This window comes from Dermochelys coriacea, chromosome 1 (genome assembly GCF_009764565.3).
Source record: "Dermochelys coriacea isolate rDerCor1 chromosome 1, rDerCor1.pri.v4, whole genome shotgun sequence".
Taxonomy (NCBI): domain Eukaryota; kingdom Metazoa; phylum Chordata; order Testudines; family Dermochelyidae; genus Dermochelys; species Dermochelys coriacea.
The window spans coordinates 295932177-295944858 of record NC_050068.2 but is presented as its reverse complement, the minus strand read 5'-3'; positions in this window follow the sequence as shown (position 1 = coordinate 295944858).

Here is a 12682-nt window from a genome sequence, read left to right as displayed (position 1 = left end):
GCTACTGCAAGAGTCGGTTTGCTGCTACAGCCATGGTGAATCAGGCCACAAGGCCTGGGTGAGAGGTCTTGTGCTGTAGCTTTTGTTAAGACATCCTTGGGATCACTGGTTGCCATCTCAGCACAACTCCCTTTCCCATAGGAACCTGGATGGTGCTTGAAGATAGGCACCAACGTAAAGACCCACAAATAGTTTGATTGTTACAAAAGTGGCACCAGGTTGGGGTGGAAGGGAGATGAACAGGAAGCATTGTGCCTCCCACTCCTGCAATACGCAGTGATCCCTTCCAAGCACAGCCAGGGCACACTCGGAAAAGTGGTTGTTTGACCAGAGTTCACCAAACGGGCAGATTACTTATCCAATTGCTTGCAGTTTAAGGGCTAGCATTTAAAACCTTCCCATTTCGCCGAGGTGACTAAATGCGATATCACTCTCCTGAGGGTGACAGAGGCAGAAAGGGAGCAGATGCTGCAAGCGTCTGGGTACAGACCTGGTCCTTATGCTGCAATGCTGTGCCGCAATGATGCCAGCAGAGTTAATACTGGAGTGGCATGGGAAAGTGTCCTTTCGTGGTGGAAGAAATAAGGCAGCTCTTCCCAGAAACCTTCTGCAAAGGATTGCAGAGTACCTCAACGAAAGCTTCCTAGAGATCTCAAGGGAGGATTCCTGGGCCATCCCAGGCACATAAACAGTCTTTTCCAGAGAGCACCCTCTGTTTACCTGGAGTGGCTGTTAACTTCTATCCAAATTTTTTAATTCAGATTCAACATTAAAAATAATAGCATGTAACCCCTACAGTCTGATTGAAAATGTGTACTTACCAGAGGTGCCTTCCCCGGCATCACACTCGGCCAACAATTGGTCCTGTGAGGGGATGGGCTTCAGAGTTTTTAAAAGTTCTTCAGTTCCCTGGCTGTGAGGAAAAATGGATCCTCTGTTTGCCTGCTGCGCATTCTCCTCCTCCTCCTCCTCCTCTTCACAGTCAACAATGTCCTTCTCATTGTTGCCCGAGGTCGCCTGGGGCTCCTGGGAGGTATCCACCGAGCGTTTTGGGGTAGTGGTGGGGTTGCTGCCTAGAATTGCATGCAGCTCCTCATAGAAGCAGCATGTCTGTGGTTCAGAACCAGAGCGACTGTTCACCTCCCTTGTCTTCTGGTAAGCTTGCCGAAACTCTTTTTTTTTCACGTGGCACTGCTGGTGTAGCCCTTCTCCCCCATGTCCCACGCAATCTTGGCATAGACGTTAGCGTTTCTTCTGCTGGTTCAGAGTTCTGCCTGCACAGACTCTTCTCCCCACACAGAAATAAGATCCACTACCTCCTGTGCGCTCCATGCAGGAGCATGTTTGCGGCCTTGAGCATCCATTGTCAGCTGTGCTGACGAGCTCTCCATGTCGATAAAAAAGGAAATGAAAATTCAAATGTTCCCGGGGCTTTAACAGGGGAGCGGCTGTTTCCTGTGTACCTGGCCGAAGTGCAGTGGAGTTGAAAGTGCTCTCCAGAGCGGTCACAGCAGAGCACTGGGGGACACCTCCTGGAGACCAATTCATTCAAATTACACAGCGCAGTGTCTACACTATTCCCATGTTGATGTGTGGATGTCAACTGTACAACTATGCCTCTCGCGGAGGTGGAATACAGAAGTCGACTTTACAAGCCCTTTAGATCGGCGGAAGGTACTCAGTAGTGTAGACACATACATTATTAACTCAACCTAACACAGTATGTGTCGACCTAACTTTGTAGTATAGACGAGGCTCCACTCTACTAGGTTGCAGTTAACATCTGTGACCTTACTGAAGGACTTTCCAGTACCTGAAATCTGCATGACTGCTATGGGTCTTCAGTACATACCTTCTCCAAACATTGTGCCTTGGTCCATGTCTGTAGATCTGACATGGCAGTGGGCAGTGCAGTTCTGACTTCTCTACTAGTCTCTGTTCTGAAGCTCCCTCCTCCCGGGGATAGTCACTGAAGTGGAGCATCCAAAGCAACACTACTTGAAGAAGAAGAAAGAGACGTTACTCACCCTTTGCAATAATTATAGTTCTTCCAGATGTGTGTCCCTATGGCTGCTCCACTACCCGCCCTCCTTCACCTCTGCTTCAGAGTTTCTTGGTGGGACTTCGCAGTAGTAAAGAAACCAAGGGCAGTTCACCCACGCAGCTCTATAGAGCTTCAGCACAGGGCATGAGGATGTTTAGAGTTCATGCGTGAGCCGAATGGATGTTGCTAATGAAAATCTCTAATTGAGGGCGCTTGGGACATAGGCACACTTGAAGTGGAGCCATCACAGGGACATGCATCTTGAAGAAATACATTTACTGCACAAGGGTGAGTAACCTTTCCTTCTGCAATTTCCTATTTGAGTTCCTTCAGAACTCTTGGGTGAATACTATCTGGTCCTGGTGACTTATTACTGTTTGATATATCAGTTTGTTCTAAAACGTCTTCTATTGACACATCAGTGCGAAGCAGTACTTCTGAATTATCATCCAAAAAGAATAGCTCTGATGTGGGCATCTCCCACATCCTCTGAGGTGAAGACTGATGCATAGAATTCATTTAGCTTCTCTGCCTTGTCTTCCTTGAGTGCTCCTTTAGCGCCTTTGTCATTGCTTGGCAGGCTTCCTGCTTAAGTTGTGCTTAAAAAAATTCTTACTGTTAGTTTTTGCATCTCTAGCAAGTTGCTTCTCAAATTCTTTCTTGGCTGGCCTTATTATATTTTTACACTTAACCTGCCAAAATTTGTGCTCTTTCCTATTATCCTCCACTAGGTTTTGACTTCCAAATTTTAAAGGATGAGGGTTTTTGCCTCTGATGGCCTCCATTACTCCACTGTTTACCCATGGGGGCATTTTTTTGGTCTTCTTCCTGTCTTTTCTGATTTGGGGTATACATTTAGTCTCAGACTCTATTATGGAGTGTTTAAATAGCTCCTAGGCTGCTTGTGGGCATTTAACTCTTGTGACAGCTCCTTTTAATTTCCACCTAACAAACATCCTCATTTTTGTGTAGTTCCCCTTTTTAAAGTTAAATGTTACTGTGGTGAGGTTTTTTGATATTAATCCCCCCAGAAGGATTTTGAATTTAATTACATTATGGACTCTGTTACCAAGCAGTTCGGCTATGGTTACCTCTTGGATCAGATCCGTACTCCATTTAGGACTAAATCAAGAATTGACTCTCCCCTTGTGGGTTGCAGGACTAGCTGCTTCAAGAATCAGTCATTTATGGTGTCTAGAAATGTTATCTCGCCATCACACCCTGAAGTGACATTTACCCAGTCAATATGAAGATAGTGGAAATCACTTCTGATTATTGGACTTTCCACTTTTGTAGCCTCTCTAACCTCCCTCAGCATTTCCTGGTGAGGTGGTCAGTAATATAATCCTATTGCTATACTCTTTTTATTCACACATGGAATTTCTAACCATATAAGATTTTTTTCCTGATTTGACTATATGCTTCCTTTTATATATAGTGTCACTCTCCCACTAGGGTGACCTACTCTCTCATTCCAATAATATTTTATACCCTGGTATTACTGCCCCCCATTGATTATCCTCATTTCACCAAGTTTCTGTGTTGCCTATTATATCAATATCTTCATTTAGTGCCAGGCAGTCTAGTTCACTTCTAGTAGTATTTAGACTTCTAGCATTTGTATATAAGCACAGGTACATTTTGGTCAATATTCAGTTGTTTGCCTTCATGTGTTATTTTTAAATGGGACTCTATTTTGTTTGACTGTTCCTCACTAGCTCCTACCTGTATTTTACCAAGTTCTTTTCTGTCCTCTTTACTAGGATATAGAGTTCTCTCTTTAGTAAATTCATTCCTAATGGACTTCTCTCCCTGAACCATGTGCTCCTCCACACCTTTTGGCTTTCCCCCAGCCCTTTGTTTAAAAAACATTCTACAATCTTTTTGATTTTATGTTCCATTGTGGCTCCCATACGGGCCAGTCCTTCATCAGAATATGCCCCAGTTCCTAATAAATCTAAATCCCTACACTGTTGTCTCATCCACACGTTGAAACACTGCAGTCCTGTCTCACTAGCCCTGCGCATGGAACTGGAAGCATTTCAAAAATGCTATTGTGGAAGTCCTGAACTTTAATCTCTTATCTAACAGCCTAAATTTGGCCTCCAAGACCTCTCTCCTACTTTTCCCTATGTCTGGTACTTACATGTACCACCTACATATGTCAAGACCTCTGGCTCCTCCCCAACACTACCTATAAGGCTATCTAGGTGAAATTTTAGTAGCTCTCAGCTTATATATATAAATATATACATTATCTCTAAAAGCAATTTGATTACTCTAGGATGCACTGTGCAGCAAAGTATAATGAAAAATGGAAAAGCCCACAGTATCCAATTAAAAGACTGCTTCACTTTATTGTTTATTGGACAAACTCATTCTCCATGGAACCACCATAGAAAAACCAGTCATAGTACAGACACACTACATAGAGCTGGTTATGTTTTCAAATCTCCGGTGATTAAGCCATTTAGGATGAGCCAAAAAAAACCAAACCAACCCCTCCAGCACAATGCCTCCACTCACTGACAGCATTGTGTAGGTCTGTTTGTTCAAAATAGCCCTCTTTTCCTTCCTATCTGACTGCATCTAGGCAACTGTGTTCAGTAAATTGTTCAGTTTCAGGAAAGAGAGTAACTAAGTAAAGGTCAGGCTCTGTTATGTCACTTTGTGACCCAGGAGATTAAGAATTTTTTAAAACTGAGTGTGAGCGGAAGGGGAGGGAGTGTGTTTGCACATTTGCTACTGATATGACCCAGCAATGGCCCCTAAACACGCCCACTAGGCTAATTATTCTTCCTTAGCAGGAGTGGCTTGAACAAGTAAGTCACATTACAGCTTACATTTATTATGGAAAAGCTAAATATCCAAGTATTCCAAAACCATACATATTGCCCCACAGCCCAAGCAAAAAATGGACCCACATGTATATGCACCTGTATTCTGGTAACATGTTTGGTTGTCTCCAGACTTTGCACATTACTCCTGAGGGAATTCTGCATCAAAAAATTAAAAATTCTGCACACAATATTTTAGAATTCTGCAAAATTCTGCAAATGTTATTTGTCAAAATAACACTATATAATCATGCCAGTTTCAATTATTTTGGTAATTTATTTCAGAATACCTGTCAGCCAGTATGTCTGTAACAATACAGACATGCACGAAAATTCCCCCAGGAGTAGAGAGTTAAAAAACCCCCTACGACAACCCAGTTCCTGTTTCTCTAGCTCCTCCTCCCCAGAGCCCCATCAGGCAGCCAGACACTGACGCCCCTACCCCCAAGAGCCCAGCCATTCCCCCGCCCCCCCACATCCAGACACTCACACCCCTACCCCCCAGAGGCCAGCCATTGGGCCTCCTTGGCCCAGACTGGGCTCTGAGGGGGAAGAGAGTGTGAGTCTCCCTTCCCATCCGAGCCCAGCTGTCCCGTCCCCAGCCCCGCCCAGACACTCACAGACCCTATCCTCCTCAAGCCCAGGGATCCAGAGGGAGAAACAGCCTGATGCTGGGTCCTGGGCTTGCAAGGAGTTTCCAGCACACCACCTCCTTCCTTCAGAGTATGCTGGGAATTGTAGCTGCTGGGAACCCTCCAGTTTCCTCCCTCTGTCCCAGGCCTTGTCTTCTATTTGCTATCTGGGCTCTGCGAGGTCCAACAGCCTCTAGTGGTGGCCAACATCTCTGCAGTCCATTTCTGTGGGGGAAAAAGGGAAATTCTGCACACACATTAATTTCTGCAAAATTCTGCATTGTGTAATGGCATAGAATTCCCCCAGGAGTAGCACATATTTCATACCAGTCTGAATTGTATGATTTGTTGGACATTTTCTGTAACAATTGTGGATTTTTACTTCAGAACGTCTTCTTTTGTTACAAACTGTTGGTACTAAACATTCTGCTACCTTGTGGCTTCCCCTGTTAACTTCTAGGCTAAGTTTATGTTCTGTATTAACTCCTGCCTATGGTGGAATCAATGCTGCGGGGTATTGAACACTATCTGCAGAGCCTCTGCACTTCCTATGAAAGTCAGTGGGTGTTGTGGGTGTTCAGTACCTCTCAGGCCTTATCTACACAGTAAAGTTTTCCAGTTATACCAATATAGTTATACAGGTATACAAACATAACTCCCTATTTGGACATTCTTATTTTAGTATGGCTTTTTTATTTTTCAGTTTAGCTTAAACTCCAGCCTAAACTATATAAATTAACCTGAAAAAAAGATCCTATTATATTGGAATAAGAATGTCTAACATGGGTTATACAAGTTTAACTTTATTGGTTTAAATTCTCACCTTAAATTATATTGAAAAAACTTTCCTGTGTTTTTCGGACAAGGCCTCAAAATGTGTTCCTTTGTCAATTCCTTGGCTAAACATTTAGTGCCTACCTCACATTTAGTTTTTGTCTACCACATAGACAAAATATCCTTTTTGTTGGGACTCTCTTGTCTTTATTATTTGCCATCTTGGATCTCAAAAAAAGCCACAGTTCAATAACATAACAGTACCTATTTGGATACCATGCTCATCAGCATATTATATTATTGATCAATATTCATTACCTGAATTTAGGGCCAGATAATATCTTATTATTGAAAAACCCAATAACAATGTACTTCACCCTGTCAAAAGTTTTATATGGATTTGAAAATAGTAAAATTATTCCTAGTTTGGGTTCATTCTGTTAAGTAGATACTCTTGAAAGTTAATCTTCAAATGAGTTGATTCCTGCGGGCATTAAATACTGGGTATTTTTTAGCCCACCTATTATATCAATACATCATATCTCATTGTCAAACTATGCAATAGTATCTTCCATCTATATTTCATAGGGAAATTGGGATAGTTATCTATTTATTCTTTTTAAATTCAGGTAGCTTTTTATAATCCCTGTAAAGGCTTCACAAATGGAAAACTCTACACAGCAAATGGAAAATCTCTAAAAAGCAATGGAGAGGCTTCTTCCAGAAAAAAAGTTTTGTAATTTTGCGGTACAGTGCAAAAACTTTAAAAGAGCATGGTGGTAGAACCTGTGATTTATTGGCCTTGATATAAGCCTTAAAGAGTGAAATCTGGAAAGAACTTGTAGAAAAACTGCTTAGAGGTTTATTCTCATTAGACATGAAAGTCCTTCATGGTGCAGGGAGACACAACTAAGCCATCACTAGCTAGAAGCATAATTAGAATTCTAATATCCAAGTGTCTGAATGATATAGAGAGAATCTGGTCCTGTTGCTTGATCAACAGCGTCAAAATCAGCGCTACAGTTCTACAAAAGTTTAATTCTATCCAGACTGCAGCCAGAAAATACAAAGGAGAAGAAAATAATTTGTCAAGGACAAAGAGTGTGATTCCCTATCAGATGGGTGTTGAAAGGGAGAACAAAATGTGTATTTTCACCAGACTTTGCACTTAATTTCAATATTACAGATTCAAAAATAATAACCATCACAAGTCTCTCACGTACAGTCAATACCAATCTTCACTGAAACTCAGATGAGCAGCGAACTAACTAAACAAATACAAGTTATAAATGTCGTGTTTAAAGATCTCCTCAGTGAACAGGTTGAGGAATGGAACCAAAAGAGAGAAACAAACTCTGTTAAAGGTGGTTGCTGGTGGTAAAATGCTACATCAAAATGCCAGGATCAAAATCTTTGACTCAGAAAGGTTTTAAACAAAGTCTTATTTCAGACACAAGGACCTAGTTTTTAGTGCAAGTTTTATTTTCTTTGATAGCTTAAAAGAGCATACACACAATTTGGGACTGTGGTCATGGAAAGTATATTGGTGGAAGGGAAGAAGGAGGTAGGTGCTTTCTTACAGGATAATATATGCAAGGGTATGCTCTGTTCTGTAAAATTCTCCACAAGTGAGTTTGATAAAATACAAGGTAGCAGACAGAATATCCACACACAACTGGCACATTAAAGACGAAAGGCCAGCTTGTGGAGTTAACCACTGGCCACTGTGAACAGAGAGATGAGGAGGACCATGCTGCACTATGAGCCTAAGACAGAATAATTCAGCAGAATTCCTCCTAAGACTCTATGGAAAAGAGTGCTGGAGCAGAAGCTTTGCTACCCTCATAAAGGCCATAATGTGGGCTGCCATGCCCGGAGGCAGCTCTGCTCTCAACTTCAGAGGGATTGGGGGCTATAGGCTGGGTCTTACCCTACTCCCCTTCACCTCCTTCACAAGGACCCAGGCAGAATGGGAAGGCCCTTGCAGCTTATCTTGTCACCATACATGCATCCAATCAGCCACAGTCTGGCCCCAAACCATGGTTACTACTCACTACAGGCATAAATAATTTACTGGAGTATGTTCCTGGAATTCTCATGTTTTTAATCTGATTAAAAGAACATGAGTCCTATATGCGTTCAGAAACATGAATATCAGTGTTGTAATATGGCTCATTTGTTCTCTTCAAAGAGACAAGATTCTAAAAAACTCTTAAATTGGACACATCTTTGAAGCTTGTAAACCCTCTGGCCTGGGCAATGTGACCATTTAAATTAATTAAAATCTCCCTTTTATGGTACACCCTGTTAATAATGAACCTAGTGGGAATCACTAGAGGGGGAGAGAATAAATCTTAGTGTCAATTCCCAGACAAAAAACTTCATTAAACTGGAATTAAGGATGAGAAAGTACCATATCTTAAAAGATAAAAAGGGAGAACACTGTAGTTTTAAATACCTAAACATGAGAAAGCCAGGGCATTCTAATGAAAGTTATATTCAAAACAAAACACAAAAAGAAAGGCAATGTTAGAAAGTATGAAATTTCACAGTTACAGTATCTCAAACATCCTTATCTACCTCTGTCCCTACCTTAACCCACATCTAGCTCCACTAGCTTCAGGAGACAGTTTAGCCAATTTTAAATTGGAGATACTATCGTCTATGGCTATGTGGGACTATGAGCTCAGACACATCTCTCCCCATATGAGTATTCAGCCATTCCGTCCATAGCCCAATGCCACCTTAGCAAGAAAAAATAATCAACAGGAATGTGAAAGATAAAGGTTCTTTCTCTCAGAGGCCCCATTCCTGGAGAATCTGAAATTTTATACTCACAACACCTCTGTGAGATAGGGAAATAATACTCTTCTTATTTTATAACTGGGGTACTGAATCACAATGAAATGACATCCTTAGGGCCACACGCAAAGCTTGTAGCAAAGTTAGAATAGAACCCTTATTTTTGGAGGCCCCAGCCAATGCCTTAGCCACAAGACTAAGACTTCTTCCACTGCTTATTGATGTTATATGTCAATAGACAGGGAAGGCCTACTTGTTGAAGGGTAACTTACATCTTCTCTGATGTGTAACCTTTACTTTACCTGGAAAAGTGAATAATTGTCTATGTTCCCAAGTTGCCTGATGTTGAGGAGGATCCATACTTACAGAACTATAATATTCCTGGTGGAGAAGCCCCGCTCACTGAATCCCTGTTGAAGACATCAGGGCCCAGATGCTTAAAAGTATTCTGGTGCCTTGTCCCATTGAACTCAGTGGTCTGGGCTCCAAGCACACTACGGTTCTTGTCCAGGACTAAGGCTCCTTGGCTGCTATGGTAATACAAATAAATAATATTAAAAATAGAAAGCAGGAGTGGGAGGGGTTTGAATTCAATCTCCCTCTCAGTTCTTTGAGTAAAAAGGAGGTTTTTCTTTTTCCTTTTTTTTTTAGCACTTGCCAGAATCAAACCCAGTATTGAATATTATAGGCTGAATATTTATGGGTTTGTTTGCTGAGTCTTCTGCTAAAATGAACAAGAAAGGAGAAAAAGCGAGCATCCTTCTTCATCCAGAGCATTACAATACTCCCAATCCACAGATTATTTTCCCAATAAGACCCATTGCCCAGCACTTCATTTTAAAAAAATTGTTCATGTGGGAATATTCTTATTCCTCTTAGAGAAATATTACTATGAAAACAGTTTAGGACACCCTGACGTAAGCGAACTCGCTTATTCAAGGAACTTGCAATGGTACGGCCATTCCCCTCTAGGTCCCTAGCACAAACCAAGTCATATTGCCTGAAAGTTATTTATTAGATGGATGGGATCTGAGTTACCCAGGAAAGAATTTTCTGTAGTGTCTGGCTGGTGAATCTTGCCCATATGCTCAGGGTTTAGCTGGTCGCCATATTTGGGGTCGGGAAGGAATTTTCCTCCAGGGCAGACTGGAGAGGCCCTGGAGGTTTTTCGCCTTCCTCTGTAGCATGGGGCATGGGTCACTTGAGGGAGGATTCTCTGCTCCTTGAAGTCTTTAAATCACGATTTGAGGACTTCAATAGCTCAGACATAGGTGAGGTTTTTCGTAGGAGTGGGTGGGTGAGATTCTGTGGCCTGCGTTGTGCCGGAGGTCGGACTAGATGATCAGAATGGTCCCTTCTGACCTTAGTATCTATGAATCTATGAATCTATGAAAGTTGTTACTCTGTAGTGGTCTACGTCCAGCCCTCAGGGAAGAGGTGTGCACAACACAAAAACCATCATCCCAGCTGGTACTATTGCTATAGTCTCAATGGAGAAGCCAAGTTTGGATGGAAGTTTGGTTCTGCAAGGTTGCCAGCCTGGCAAATTTCATGAGCATGAGCTACATTGAAGGTAAGGGAAAAAAATATCAAGCCAGCATCTGCAATATGGGCTCATTACTACAGGGTGCCATGTGCTCTCAGCTCCTCTTGAAGTTAGTGGCAGACCTTGCTGGATCAAGTTTTAGATAAATCTTGAAAAATTGTCTTGTGGGGATGATTTTTCTTTAAAGTCTGAATTTGGCCCTAACCTTGGAACTTGCCCTACCCACACATCTAACTATTCTACTAGCTAGGAAAGCAAATCTATACTGTGTATTTGAGAATGGACATTTATTTGTGTTACAAAAGTAAAATCGTAGTTAACCATATTACCCCCATGTGCATCTAGACATCCAGACAAGCACATAACTGATCTTTCTCAGCTTAGTTTTATCTTTTTATTTGTACCAGTTTAGTAACAAATTAGATGTCTAGACCTTACATTCAGCAACCACTCTACATGCAACATTTAAAATCAGACTTAAAACTTCCTTTCTAAAGCCTAGATTCATAAATTATTTTTACTAGCCACTCGTAGCTAGTATTATCTAGCCATTTTATGTTTTGTAACCTGGGAAAACCTTTTTTCTGTCTAATAAGTAAGGCTGTGATTTTTTCACAGAGGTCATGGATGTCACAGATTCCATGACTTTCCGCCACCTCCATGACTTCCACAGCAGCTGGTGTGGCTGACTTCAGGGCCAGCTGCTCGGGCACCCCATGGCCAGCAGCACCAGCCACTGCTGGAGTGACCCAGGGCCAGCTGTTTTGATGGTACCTGGGGGCCAGCCGCACCAGCTGCTGCTCAGGAGGCCCTGGGCAGCTGGCTCTGGGGACTGCCCAAGCAGCAGCTGGTGTGCCTGATCCTGCGGACTGCATGAGCAGCGGTCCTGGGGGTGGCCCCAGGGAGCATCTGAGCAGTGGTCCTGGGAGTGCCCTGGGGACCACCCAAGAAGCAGCGGTCCCAGGGCAGCTGGCACAGTGGCCCCAGGGATGCCTTGAGGCTCTCCTGAGAGCAGTTCTCGGGAGCAGTGGCTGGGAGGCAATCAACCCCCAGCACTGGAGCAGCCCTCCTCCCCACACTCCCCTCAGCAGGGGACCCCAGAGCAGCGGGGCCTCAGAAGTAGATATTGAGTCACAGGTATTTTGGGTAAAAGTAATGGACAGGTCACGGGCCATGAATTTTTATTTATTGCCTGTGACCTGTCCATGACTTTTACCAAAAATACCAGTGACTAAATCTTAGTCACTAATAAGTGTTAGCAAGGAGCCTTTCTGATAATCCACTGCTTACCTGTGGCTCTTTTTCAAAAATAACAGTCAGAGTTATTTTATAGATATTATAGTCAGAGTTAATAGCATCACCTATTATAAGGTTGCACAACATTTCCTGTTGTAATAACCTGTTTTCAGTTGCTTGTAACATTGCCAAAGTGACCATTTGGGCTGAAATTGTCCATGCTGGATATCTGCCTCAGGTTGATTTTTTTTTAATTTCACCAAAAATGGTTTCACCATTTCCAAGAATGAGGCTAAGGAAAAATACGATGTGTTGCCTATCTTAAAAACTTTGGCAACTTTTTCTTGGAAAAGTTATAGCAGCCCCATACTTTGGAGCAAGGACTTGAAATTTGGCTGGGGGAGACTTTTGTGTCGGAGATGTGCTGTTTGCCAGCCTTGTGAAAATCCACCCAAATTTGGTCAATTCACAGAAAAAACACAGTTCGCACATGCTAAGTAGAGACTTATTAGATTTTACTAGTGAAATTCCCTGAAGATTCCATCCACATTAAGCATACTCCAGCCCAGGACAGCGTGGGATTTCTCAGCAGTAGCATCTCTGGGCTGTTTTGGGCCATGCCACGTCTGGATCCAGGCACGTGAACTTACAGCAGGGCCTTAGGGAAAATGGCACCCTAGGTGAACTTGTATTTTGGTGCTCCCCCCATAACCCTTGGCCCCTACAGGCTCCCCCACCCCATCACTCCTGGGCTCCACTGTCTCCCCCAGTGTTTAATTTTAAGGCTGTCAATTAAGTGCAGTTTACTCAC